Source organism: Halichoerus grypus, chromosome 11 (assembly GCF_964656455.1).
Source record: "Halichoerus grypus chromosome 11, mHalGry1.hap1.1, whole genome shotgun sequence".
Taxonomy (NCBI): domain Eukaryota; kingdom Metazoa; phylum Chordata; class Mammalia; order Carnivora; family Phocidae; genus Halichoerus; species Halichoerus grypus.
Window position 1 is genome coordinate 108260273 of NC_135722.1, and position 13107 is coordinate 108273379.

The window sequence follows — 13107 nt, forward strand, 5'->3', positions numbered from 1 at the left end:
AAAAACTCATGCAACTCAACACAATAAAAATAATCAGATTAAAAAATGGGCAGAGGATCTGAATAGAGATTTTTCCAAAGACCTACAGCCGGCCACAGAGACATGAGAAGATGCTCGACATCACTAATCTTGAAGGAAATGCAAACCGAAACCACAACGAGCTACCACCTCACACCTGTCAGGATGGCTGGTATCAAAAAGACAAGAAACAACAAGTGTCAGCAAGGAGGTGGGGAAGGGAGCCCTGTGCACTGCTGGTGGGAATGTCAGCTGAGGGTCAGCAAGGAGGTGGGGAAGGGAGCCCTGTGCACTGCTGATGGGAATGCCAGCTGAGGCAGACACTGGGCAAAACAGTAGGGAGGTTCCTCAAAAAGTAGAAATAGAAATAGCTTCCAATCTAGCAATTCCACTTCTGGGTATTTATCCAAAAAACCCTACAAAATGCTAATTCTTGAAGACACATGCACCCTATGTTCACTGCAGTTATTATTCACAATAGCCAAGATACGGAAGCAACCTGTGTCCATCGATAGATAAATGAATAAAAAAGATGTGGTGTACCTAAACAATGGAATGTTACTCAATTATAAAAAAGAAATGAGATCTCGTCATTTGTGGATGGAGTTAGAGGGTATTATGCTAAGTGAAATAAGTCAGACAAAGAAAGATAAATACCATATGATTTCACTTATATGTGGAATCTAAAAAACACAACAAACAAACAAAACAGACTCATAAATACAGAGGACAAACTGGTGGTTGCTAGAGGGAAGGGTGGGAGGGTGGGGGAAAGAGGTGAAGGGGATTAAAAGGTACAAACTTCCAGTTACAAAATAAATAAGATACAGAGAAGTAAAGTACAGCATAGGGAACACAGTCAGTAAGACTGTAATAACTTTGAACGGTGGCAGATGGATGATTGTGGTGAGTATTTTGTAATGTATAAAATGCTGAATCCCTATGTTATACATCTGAAACTAACTAACGTAACATGTATGTCAGCTATACTTCAAAAAAAAAAAGAGAAAATCATAACCCCTTGAAAGTAAAAGGAAAAAAGAAGTCTATATTAAAAAGATTCATTATATATGGTAAAGGGTACAAGTAATGTGATTTTTTTAAATTAAGCTCAGCAAATAGCTTAAATTAAGCTCAACTAAAGTGTTGGGATAATCTTTTCACTGGGAAGTAAACACGAATTGACTTTGTAGTTTTCATGCATGTAGGTGGAACTTCTGCATTATTTATCCTTTTTCCATTTCTATGATACTTTCTCATTCCAAATAAGATTAAAACATCAGTAAATTTAAGAGCTGACAATGCATGAATAAGAATATAGCTATAGATCTTTTCACTTCCCTTGAGTTTGTCTTCAGTAACTGAAGGTTTTTCTTCAAATATCTAGAGAATCTACTTTGGACAATTTACATGAACTAGATATGCCAGCTCTTTATCATGGCAGGAAAAATCCACCTCTGCTTTCCAGTGTCTTACAGGATGTTGGCCATGGAGCACAAAGAACAAAATATGTATTATTTAGTAAGGTTGGCTTTCTTGATAAATGAGAGTAAATTGAACCCATTTTTCTAATTATTCATAACAATTATTTATATCTATGTAATGATATCTAACCCCTAACATTGACGTATTTTAAAATTGCATCTTCTCAAACACTGTTGGGACAGACAGTAGTTACACTTGTGAGCACAGCACAATGGACACAGAAGTAGAATCACTCTGTTGTACACCCAGAACTAATGTGACACTCCGGCTCTACTAACACAAATAAATAATTAAAAAGTAATAAAACAAAAGATAATAAATTAAAAATGCTGTGATAGAACGAAAGAAGCACCAATATTTATCTCCTGCCAATTATCTTCACAATATTTTACATTTAATTTTCACAACTTTGCAAAGTAAGTATCGTGATATCTCCATTTTCAGATGGCGAGACAGCCGTTACAGAGGTCTTCATAACTTGCCCAATATCCCAGGTTTTGGTAAATTGCCTTGCCAGACCTTCCTGGTTCCAAGTCCTAAGGAAAGGTGTCACATCTTAAAAATGTAGCAGCAAGATCGCCTATAACATCTAAATCACGGAACATGCTTAACCAATTTCTCTGAAATAACCTCTCTTTACGTCCCTGTATCACTATCCATGTAACAGTGCTCAGAGTGAAAGAAGAGTATTTTATTTTCCAAGAGTGGCTGTTATTTTGTTCATTTTCATATTATTTCCCAACAGGAATACATAGATAAACTCCATATAAATTAAGTTCTATAACATGAGCAAAAGTCTGGGCAAACTAAAACATGTGTATACTATATCACACAAAGGAACAATTTCTTCTTCTCTTCATAATTTTATCTCTGGAACACAGCTTTGAACCAAATGAGGTGAATACATTTGAGGCACACAAATGAGATATATTGTATATACTTTCAGGATGATTCTGTCTGCTTCAGCAATGATTCCCTATATTGGGATCTATGATCTTCAAATAAATAGATTAATTGGTGTTTGTTTAATAATGTGGCCAAGAAAAAGACATTTTATTATAAATAATTCTGAGATCTCAGTACTGATGACTTTACTTAGTTTTGCTTCCTTAAAAATAATAGTAAAGAAAAATGAAAATATAGCCCACTTATGTGTTACTATCAGCTAAATTTGATTCATTAAAAAAAAAAAAATCCACATACACTGTATTCAGTACTCAGCATTGAAACTCTTTCAAATAATTATCCAGGAATCCTGTGAGGTGAGTCCTTTACTCCATTTTTTTCTAGGAAAATGAGGCTTATATTTGTGCCCATGTTCAAGGCTCATAGACCTGTTACTGCTAACTGGTCACCCTGGAATTCGAACCCACGTCTAAAGGGTCCAAGTCCTATTTTCTCCCTCCAGACATTTCAGTGTGGTGTCGCATGAGAGGTACCTGTAAATATTTCCTGTGTGCATAAAAGAAATAGTAATCTAACTTTTGATTTGTTGACATGAGTTTAGTTTTCATTATGTCGCACAACGACGTTATAATTAAATGTAAACTTTGCTAAATAAGCTGTAGATGGACCTCTTCATAATTTAGCCCATTATTTCATGGACTCAAATATTAAAGAATCAGACTTTAGCAAAAGCATTCTAACTGGAATAAAACTCTATTTGTTTTATCTTCTACAATGGTGTATCTTTGCCATGATTATGCCTTTTTTTATTATAGAAAATAAAAGCAGTAAAAACTGTGATTAGAAAAGATTTCTTTTCTTTTTTTTTGTAAACCCATAAGGCATTTTCTGATTTAAACAGTTGAATCATTCCTTACTTTTTTCAGAATTTTAAATTTTGCTCTTGGAGTTTTTTTGTTTGTTTGTTTGTTTGTTTTTGGTTAGAATTTTGGTCTTTATCCCAGGAGCAATTAGAAGCTACCGAAAGTTTGAAAGTTGACCTTAATTTTTTTGTTGACGGTATTCTTTTTTATTTATTTCTTTTTTTATTCTGTGCTGGGTTTTTTGTTGTTGTTGGTGGGGTTTTTTTTTTAGATTATTTATTTTTTTTTATTATGTTCAGTTAGCCAACATACAGTACATCATCAGTTTTTGATGTAGTGTTCAATGATTCATTAGTTGCATATAACACCTAGTGTTCATCCCCACATGTGCCCTCCTTAATACCCATCACCTGGTTACCCCATCCACTCCCCCTCCCTTCTGTAACCTACCATTTGTATGGACATGGATGGAACTGGAGGGGATTATGCTAAGTGAAAGAGTCAGGCAGAGAAAGACAATTATCACATGGTTTCACTCATATGTGGAACATAAGGAATAGTGCGGAGGACCCCAGGGGAAGGGAGGGAAAACCGAATGGGAAGAAATCAGAGAGGGAGATGAACCATGAAAGACTCTGGACTCTGGAGTATTTTTTATCTTGTACCACTTTCCTTTCACGTGTTTCAAATAGAAAATCTCCTGAGGTAGTGGACTCAGGGGTCAGAGATTTTTCTGATATTAATACTGTGAAGACCACAACTCATTTTAGAGGCCTAGTCCATGAGGCTAGCTAGCACTGCTTCCTACAGATAACGCAAGATACAAAGAGCAAGCCAGTGAAGTAGAAGAAATGCTTCTTTTTACTACAAAGAATAAATCAGGGAGAACAGGACTCCTCACCCATTGGCCCCAGGTCTCATGAAGGCAAAGTATTCCACGGTGAGCTGGCCTGCCAACTGTGAAATTTTGTCAGTCAAAAACTAGCTTCCCCACGGATGCATCTGATAAATATAAAATAAAATAAAATAAAATAAAATAAAACAAAATAAGACAACATCAGTAAAGATACGCCCCCTGTTTGGGATGACAGTATTAATCGACAGTCTTTCCAAGTTAGAGGATAATTCTCACTAAAACTTGGCCTCCTGCTCTGGTTAATAAATGGCAAGAATATCCACCTGTTGTGCAGCCCACAGATCTGGGTGTCTTTCTTTCTTTCTTTTTTTTTTTCCTGCAACACATAATACTTTAATAATTAGAATGTCAAGTGATGACCTTATACCAGAACATATTAAAACTTTACGAATTTCACATGATTTCTAGAACAGAGCATTCACCCAAGCAACATAACCTAAGGCTCATCACTATTTGTTTGACAGGGCCCCCAAGTAACTTAACATACCAAATAAAAAGGCCTAATGAGTCAAAAAGACTTCATTTACAATTCAGATCTCGGGAAGTTTGTCAAAACCCTCAGAAAGTTATAAAGCACATGCCTAAATAGGATTACAGAACATTACAATGGGTGTCTTTCTTTAAACCTCCTTCTGCTCTCTCCAGAATACACCCCCTTACATCCCACATTATCAGGTTTTGTTTTACTATTTTTCTTACTGTTCACTTCTTCCACTTCTGTCTACAATGTTGACCTCTTCACCCAAACCAGCCTCCAAAGCTATCCTTTCCCTCCCTCCTTCTCTCTTTTGCAGTGTTTCCTAATTTGGCGGTCTGACATCTTCACACGTGGCAGAAATACCACTGACACTTCTGTGTGTGGAGGTGTGCGATGCTGGCAGGTCGTATGAACTGGGGGTGTCAACTTCAGTCACTGGTCAGGATGATGTCTGCCAGGTTTCTCTACTGGCAAGTAAGTTATAATTTTTCCCTTAATAATTAAGAAGTATTTTGTGGAGAAATACCCAGAGATGATGAAAATATCCTGTTTCTCATCATAATTTCACCTATTAATTTTAGCATCATCAATAATTCTTTCCTGCAACAATTATTACTGTGTCATTTGCCTGACGGTGATTTTCTGTTTGCATCCTTCCCTCATTATTCATTGCGACTGTACTGGAAAGAAGAGCTCTCTCTCCTCCCCACTTATTTACTTACTCAATTATTTACTGATACCAGTTGGGACTGATGGATATTTATCGTATTTGATGGTTGTCTTACATTATAACCATTATTTGTTGTTTTGCTCACATCGTCCCCGATTTGGCCATCGGTAGCTTCTTCAAGTTGGCTCCTGAATCCTTCTCGCATGCCTCACCAGTCATCCTATAAACACTCCCTTGCTTTCTGACACCACAAGATGATGTTGTCTCATCCTATATTTTTTCTGTATTATCCCTGTAATCCGCCCTTTTTCTAAAAGTCATTTTCCTTTAATTGTAGAATGATATCCAGAAATTAAGATGTGGACGCCAGGAGTGTTCACTGCTACTGGAATGTTCTTGCCTCTAGGTGCTCTCAGGAAATACATGTATGGACACGCACATGCACATATACACATTTGTATTTCTTTCTATAACTAAGACTCTGTCTATACATTAAAGCCATGGGCCCATAACTTATTCCTCTGATTTCAGTCCAGCACCAGAGGGCTTCTTCCAGCTTTTCCCCTTTTCTTATTTGTAACTTGGCTCTTATTGCTTACAATATATTTACCTATCTGCTAAATCTTAGTCTGCACAGAAAGTACTTCAGAATCTCCAGTTAATACATTTGTTAAAAACAAATTTACAAAATACAGTACAGGGCTGGTGTGGGGTATATATTTGCGTATGGTATGCAATCAAAATATTGTTTTCCTGTATTACTCAAGTTAATTCTTTTCTTCTCTATCTCCTTCCATAAGGTTGTGTCATTCATTTATAACTTATATATAATATATATATTATATATATATATTCATTTCTTTTGCAGAAGTTAGTGGATAAACATGTATTTTCACATTCCCCCTTCCTTAGTACCTAAACAATAGCAGACTGTAGACACTTCCACAGCGTGTTTTTTGTTTGTTTGTTTTTTGGTGAATGTATAAATAACCTTGTATTCGAAAATACAAAATAAATTATCTGTAGGCATGGACAATGACAGTGGTAAATCATGATATGTTGGCAACTGAAACTAGAAGCTGATGATTATAGTAAATTTCTTAACATCAGCCAACCTTTTCATTTTCTTTAACTGACTTCTCTGAAATTACTGGTGTGGAACATTGCCCTGAGCATCCTGTCAGAGTTTATTAGTAATGGTGAAGCACTATTCTAGAAAGCAGGACATATTCCTCCCTGACCACTCCACTTACCAATAAAACAGTTCTTATAACCTTAGTTGGATCGATGATTCCTTTCTCCATCACATTCACAGAATCTCCAAGCAGAGCATCACAACCAACTTTGGAGGAACTTAGCATAATTAGCTCAAGTATCAATGATCCCTTCCATACCTATATTCTTAGCAATGATCTTTGCAAGAATTTTGAGTGTTCTTTTAATAATTTCTGTATCATTAAAAAATACCTTCATTGCTGGAATTAGCAAGTCTCAGACTAGAATGCACCGAAGCAGAACACGACCCCCTCCCAGAACAACGCCTTCCTCCACAGCATCCCATGTAGGGTTGAGTGCACCTGCAGGTCTTTCTTCCCATTCACTTCCACATCGCTTTTCCCACCAACCTTCAGCAGAGCTACTCCATCTGCAAGTTTTTCAAGATATTCATTCAGTGTTTCCTTTTCATAATTGCTGGTTATGATATGCCATGGCTCAGTGATTTCCTGCATAGGTTTTTCAATTTGAGCCTATTATCTTTTCCTTTCCAGTAACACAGCTTCATCTTTGGTCACAGTGACATCTCCAACTTTTCCTAAGTCATAAAGCTGAGCATCATCAAGATGTGGGGTCAACTTCTCTTCTCTGAACATTGAACCACGAGCATCAATAGCCTTGTGTTTAAGTAGGTTTTTCTATTGTCACCAAAACCTGGAGATCTGACTGCTCTAATCTGAAGACCAGCTTTTAGCCTATTCAAAATGAGTGTGTTTAGAGCTTGTTCATTAACATCTTTAGCAATTATGACCAAGGGCTTACAAGGAGCATTGGCAATTTCAAGGGCAGGTGTAATGGACCAGACACTAGACATCTTCTTTTCACTCAATATAACATAGGCATTCACATTTCTGAGCTTTTGATGTACACAAAGTATGGAGAAACAATCAAACTTCAATTTAATAATTTATAATTCATCATTCAGTGTTTCCCATCTTTTGATGGGATTACATCCTTCCTTTCAATCTTTTCCACCGTACCAGAAATGATATTGCCAATTTCTCTGTTTGCAGAAATCACAGCAACCTAAGCAATTTCTTTGGGGCTCAACAGTTTTGGACTGCTTCTTAAATTCAGCAGCTACAGCGTCTACAGCTAACATCACAGCTTTTCCAGTCTCCACTGGACTAGCACCTTTGCTACCCTTCTCCAAGCCTTCCTTGGCAAGATAGTACACTGATATGGTAGCAGTGGTGGTGGGTCTTTGGCCTTGTCATTTATGTTACTGGCAATGTCTTGACCAAGCATAGTCCACATATTGTTACATTTACCCTTTAAGTCAACTGACTTTGCAATGGTCACACCATACTCTGGGACTTTTCATCCACTAATAATCACTAGTAATCGGTCCAGGATCTGCTCACAGGTCTACTACACTTGGAAGCATTAAGGCTCAGACATCTGCACCAAATTTTACAACATTGGCATAAGCCTGAGTGAGATGAGGAACAAGTGCCCTGGACAGTGGCCTCATCTGGTGAAAGACAGTAGGTCATCAGAGCATTTCGGCAAGGAGGCTGTGGGCGTGAACCTGGACAGGCAAGGGAGAAAGTCAGGGCACACACAGCAATCAACCCATGTCCCCTCTCTGCACCACTCCCTCTGCGTGGGCCACTGTCTGTGTGGCACAGCAGCTTCCATGCCCTCCCGGTGGCCCAGGACTGGCAGTCCGCGTGCACCACACTCACTTTTTAACGTTGTCTTGGAAATTACCCCATATTATTTCATTGAGGTCTTCCTCATTCTTTCCCACAGTTTCTTAGTACTCCACTGGGTGGATGCACCATACTTTAATCAAACACTCTCCTGTGTACAAGCATTTAAGTTGTTTCCAATATTTTACAAATCAAATAATGCTGTAGGGAAGAACCTTGTACAAATCTACTGTTGGAGGTGTATCTTTTGGAATAGATTCCCAGAAGTGGGATTGCTGGATCAAATGATAAGCACATGTACGGTCTTGTTATGTATTGTTAAATCTCCCACCAGAAGGACTGTGCCGGTTTGCATTCTCACTAACAATCCAGGAGAGTCCCTGTTTACCCACAGCCTTACCAAGAAGATACGTTGTCATACTTTCTAATTTTTCCCCATCTGATAGCTGAGAAATGACATTATTTTAATTTGTATTTTTATAATTATGTTTCAACTTTAAAAAAAAATATAAAAAGCCACTTTTATCTTTTTAAAAAAATATATGTGAGCTTCCGCTCATGTCGATTTCATATTTTACCATTTACCATTTACCATTGGGTTTTCAATTTCTTTTTCTTTGGTTTTAAGAGTTCTTTATACATTAAGAATATTAGCCCTTTGCGTCACATGTTGCAAATATTTTCTTCCAGTTTGTCAATTGTCTATGATATGGTGTATTTTTTTTTTTGATTTTCATGTAGTCCAATTTATCAATGTCTTCTTTTATTTCCTCTGGAGTTTGAGAAATAGAAATTATTTTCCTAAACTGAGAATAAAGAGAAGTTGATCTCTTTATTCTTCTAGTTCTTACATGTTTTCATTTTTTTCTGTTTAAATTCCTGATCTATTTGGAGTTTACTCTGGTATAAGGTATGAGAAACGTACCAAATTTTATTTTTTTCCAAATGGTTACCCAGATGCTCTACAACCATTACTTTAAAAGTCCAGCTTTGCCCCAGTAATACCCCAAAGATATTACCTATATCACAGAGTATACTTCCTTACATACTTAGATATATTTCTGGGTTTTCCATTCTGTTCCCTGGTCTCATTGTGTACTCACAAGCCAGCGCCACACTCATTATGGATACTTTGAAGTACATCTTTACACCTTTATATCTTGGCAGCAGGGGAGGCTAATATCCCCTTTACAGATTTTCTTTTTCAGTGTTTTCCTGCTTCTTCTTGGATGTTTGTTTTTCCATATGAATTTGATTATCAGTTTGTCTTCCATCAAAAAAACCCAAAAAACTGCTGTTATTTTGATAAGGATTGCATTAAGTTTATAAATTAATTTAGGGAGAACTGACATTTTTATAATATCATATAATCTATTACAAGAGAAAGGGATGTCTTTCCACTTGTTCAGGTCCCCTTCTGTGTCTTTCTATGTTTTAAAGTTTTTTACAAAGTTCCTTATCACACATTTCTTTTTAAATCCTTCATCTTGTTTGTTGTAGTTGCTAAAGGGGCTTTGCCCCACTCATCCACATTTTTCTTTCTTAGGGTACTTGAGAAACTTGCAGCAAACATCCATGTCCTCCTCCAGTCCTTTCTCTACATTTGATCCAGAGTGATCTTTTAAAAATGTAAATCTGCTTATTTTCTTTCAAAGTGTTTGAAAAGCTTCTACATTTATTAAGATGAAGACTATGTTCCTAACTGGGCTTCACAAGTGCCCCCCTCTTCTGGCCACTTTGTGGGCTTTAAGCACACTGGCCACGTTTCTGTCTATGGGGCCTTTGTCCTCTCCCCGCTCAGGCCCTAGAGCAGGCGGAACAGCACGCCGGCCCAACCCTTCTAGCCAACGTCATGAAAAGACCTGGGGAGCGCTGACCTGGGTAGTCATGGGTGAGAGAGACATCTCAGAAGTCTAGCCTCTCAAGGGGAGGTCCTCGCATGCCACTGGAAAAAACCATGTACATATGAGTGTGGGTGCAGTGGAGATGGTAGGAATAACCTTCCCAGTGTCGGCCCCTGCCACCGCAACAACGCACGGAGCTGAACTATCAGGTGATGGTGATCAGTCCCATCAAGGATAGGACGGCGGTGAGTGAGTGCCCATTCTTTCCAGCAGCACCCAGAGTACTGGGGCAGGACCTTCATGACTGGGAGCAGGGAGGAGATCTGCCAAGAGGCAGATAAGAATATCAAAGAGCATTACAAGGATGCAGTTCCTGCTGTTTGCGCTCAGGACTTCTACAGGAAGTCCTCCCATGAGCCCCTGGAAGTCCCTCACCTGAGGATCTCCCTACCTGGTCTGCAGGCACCCTCAATGCCCCAAATGCTAAACACACACTGAGTGGGCCCCTTGGGTGCGCTCCTGAGTGCAGCAGCTGAGAGGCAGGGAGAGCGCTCAGAAGCAGGCCAGGGTCTGTGGGCAGGGGAGAAACCGTAAATTTGAGCCATAGTGCCACCTTCTGGAAAATAAAAGAGAGGTTTCTAGTGGCCTGACTGGTAAGTTGTAAGGACCTGAGAAGACATAAAAACTTAGGAATTCTGCCACAAGAGGGAGCAAGGAGAGTGGCATGTACCCATACAAAGACAGAGAAAACCCCAGATAATAACAGCACCAATGAACAGAATACCCCTACCTTAAGGTAACTAGGAGAGACTTTTCTATTTCAAATGCAAGACAGCAGTGTTAAAAATACAAGGAACATGAAAAATCAAGGAAGCATATTATCACAATGATAATAATTCTCCAATAACCAAGCTCAAAGAGTGAAATTTTATGAGCTAGCTGATGAAGAATTCAGAATAGCTGTCTTCGAAAAACTCAATGAGCTACAAGAAAACTCAGAAAGACAATTGAACAAAATCATGAAAAAAAAAACCCACAGAAATTCTGGAGCTGAAGAATTCAGTGAATGAAATGAAAAATGCGACAGAGTGCATCTGCAGTGAGTAGAGCAAATGGAAGACAGAATAGGTGATTTAGAGGATAGGAATTTTGAAATAACCCACTTAGAGGAGAACAAAGGATAAAAGTACAGAAAAGAGAACATCTATGTGATCTATGGGATTCCATCAAAAGAACAAATATTAGACTAATCAGGGATCCAGAACAAGAGATGGTAAAGGGGGTAGAATGTTTATTTAAAGAAATAATAGCTGACAGGGCGCCTGGGTGGCTCAGTTGGTTAAGCAACTGCCTTCAGCTCAGGTCATGATCCTGGAGTCCCAGGATCGAGTCCCACATCGGGCTCCCTGCTCAGTGGGGAGTCTGCTTCTCCCTCTGACCCTCTCCCCTCTCATGCTCTCTCTCACTCTCTCTCTCAAATAAATAAATAAAATCTTAAAAAAAAAAAAAATAAATAAATAAATAAATAATAGCTGACAACTTCCCAAACCTGGGGACAGAACTGGACATCCAACTTCAGGAAGCTAATAGATTATTATCTCAATGCAAAAAAACCTTCTCTAAGGCACACAATAACAAAACTGCCAAAAATCAAAGATAGAGAATTCCAAAAGCAGCCAGAGATTAAAAGATTATAACCTACAAAAGAACTCCCATTAAACTATCAATATAAAGGTATCAGCATCATATATAAAATAAACATACAGAAATCAGTAGCACTAACAATTACATACTAACAACAAAACATCTGCAAAAGAAATTTAAAAACTGCAACATTCATGGAGGGCCCGGGTGGCTCAGTCAGTTAAGCGTCCAACTCTTGATTTTGGCTCAGGTCATGATCTCAGGGTCATGAGATCGAGCTCCATGTCAGGCTCTGTGCTGGGCATGGCGTCTGCTTAAGATTCACTCTCTCCTTCGCCCCTCCCCCACTTACCACCCCCCCTGCTTTCTCTAAAAAAAAATATGACATTCATAGTAGCATCAAAAACAATAGAATATTTAGGAATTTAACCAAGGAAGGGAAAGAGCTATACAATGAAGATGATAAGACTTGGAAGAAAGAAATTGAAAAAGTCACAAATAAATGAAAGGAGATCCTGTGTTTATGGATCAGAAAAAAAATAATATTGTTAAAAGGCACATACTACTCAAAGGCATCTATAGATTCCATGCAATTCCTATCAAAATTCCAATGGCACTTGCCATAGATATGGAAATAAAACTATCCTAAAATTTGTATGAATCCACAGAAGACCCCAAATCGCCACAACAATCATGAGCAAGAACAGAGCTGGCAGCATCACACCTCCTGATTTCATACTATCCTACCACAGACCTAAAGTAACTTCAAGAGTATGTTGCTGCCAGGTATTAGACAAAGACCAATGGAACAGAATCGAGAGCCCAGAAACAAACTTGCACATTTATGGTCAGCGAATATTTGACAAGGGAGGCAGGAAAACTCAATGGGGAAAAGATAATCTCTTTAACACAATGTTGGGAAAACTCATAATCACATGTAAAACTGTGAAACTGAACCTTGATGTCACATCACATTGAAACACTTACTCAAAATGGATTTTTGAAGATGTAAAGATAGGATCTGATACTGTAAAACTCCTAGAAGAGAACACAGGAAAAAAGATCTTTGACATTAGTCTTGGTTCCTTGACATTAGTGTTGATGGCTCTACCAACTGGCCCTTCCCCCATTTTTCTCCTTCAGTCCTCAGGCCTCCCTGTTATCTGAGACACAACACTATTGAAATTAGGCCAATTAATAACCCTACAGTGGCCCCTACGTGTTCAAGTGAAAGGAAGAGTCACACATCTCTCACTTTCAATCAAAAGCTAGAAATGATTAAGCTCAATGATGAGGGCATTTTGAAAGCTGAGATAAGCCAAAAGCTAGGTGTGCACCAAACAGCTAAGTTGT

General features: G+C 38.3%; 1 protein-coding gene and 1 pseudogene across 7 annotated transcripts in view; both read right to left on the reverse strand.

The window, feature by feature from the left end:
- GRIA4 (glutamate ionotropic receptor AMPA type subunit 4) overlaps positions 1-13107 on the reverse strand; it is a 369710-nt gene that overhangs the window by 254393 nt on the left and 102210 nt on the right. The gene's annotated exons all lie outside the window — the stretch shown is intronic.
- Positions 6527-8115, reverse strand: LOC118543078 (60 kDa heat shock protein, mitochondrial pseudogene; annotated as a pseudogene).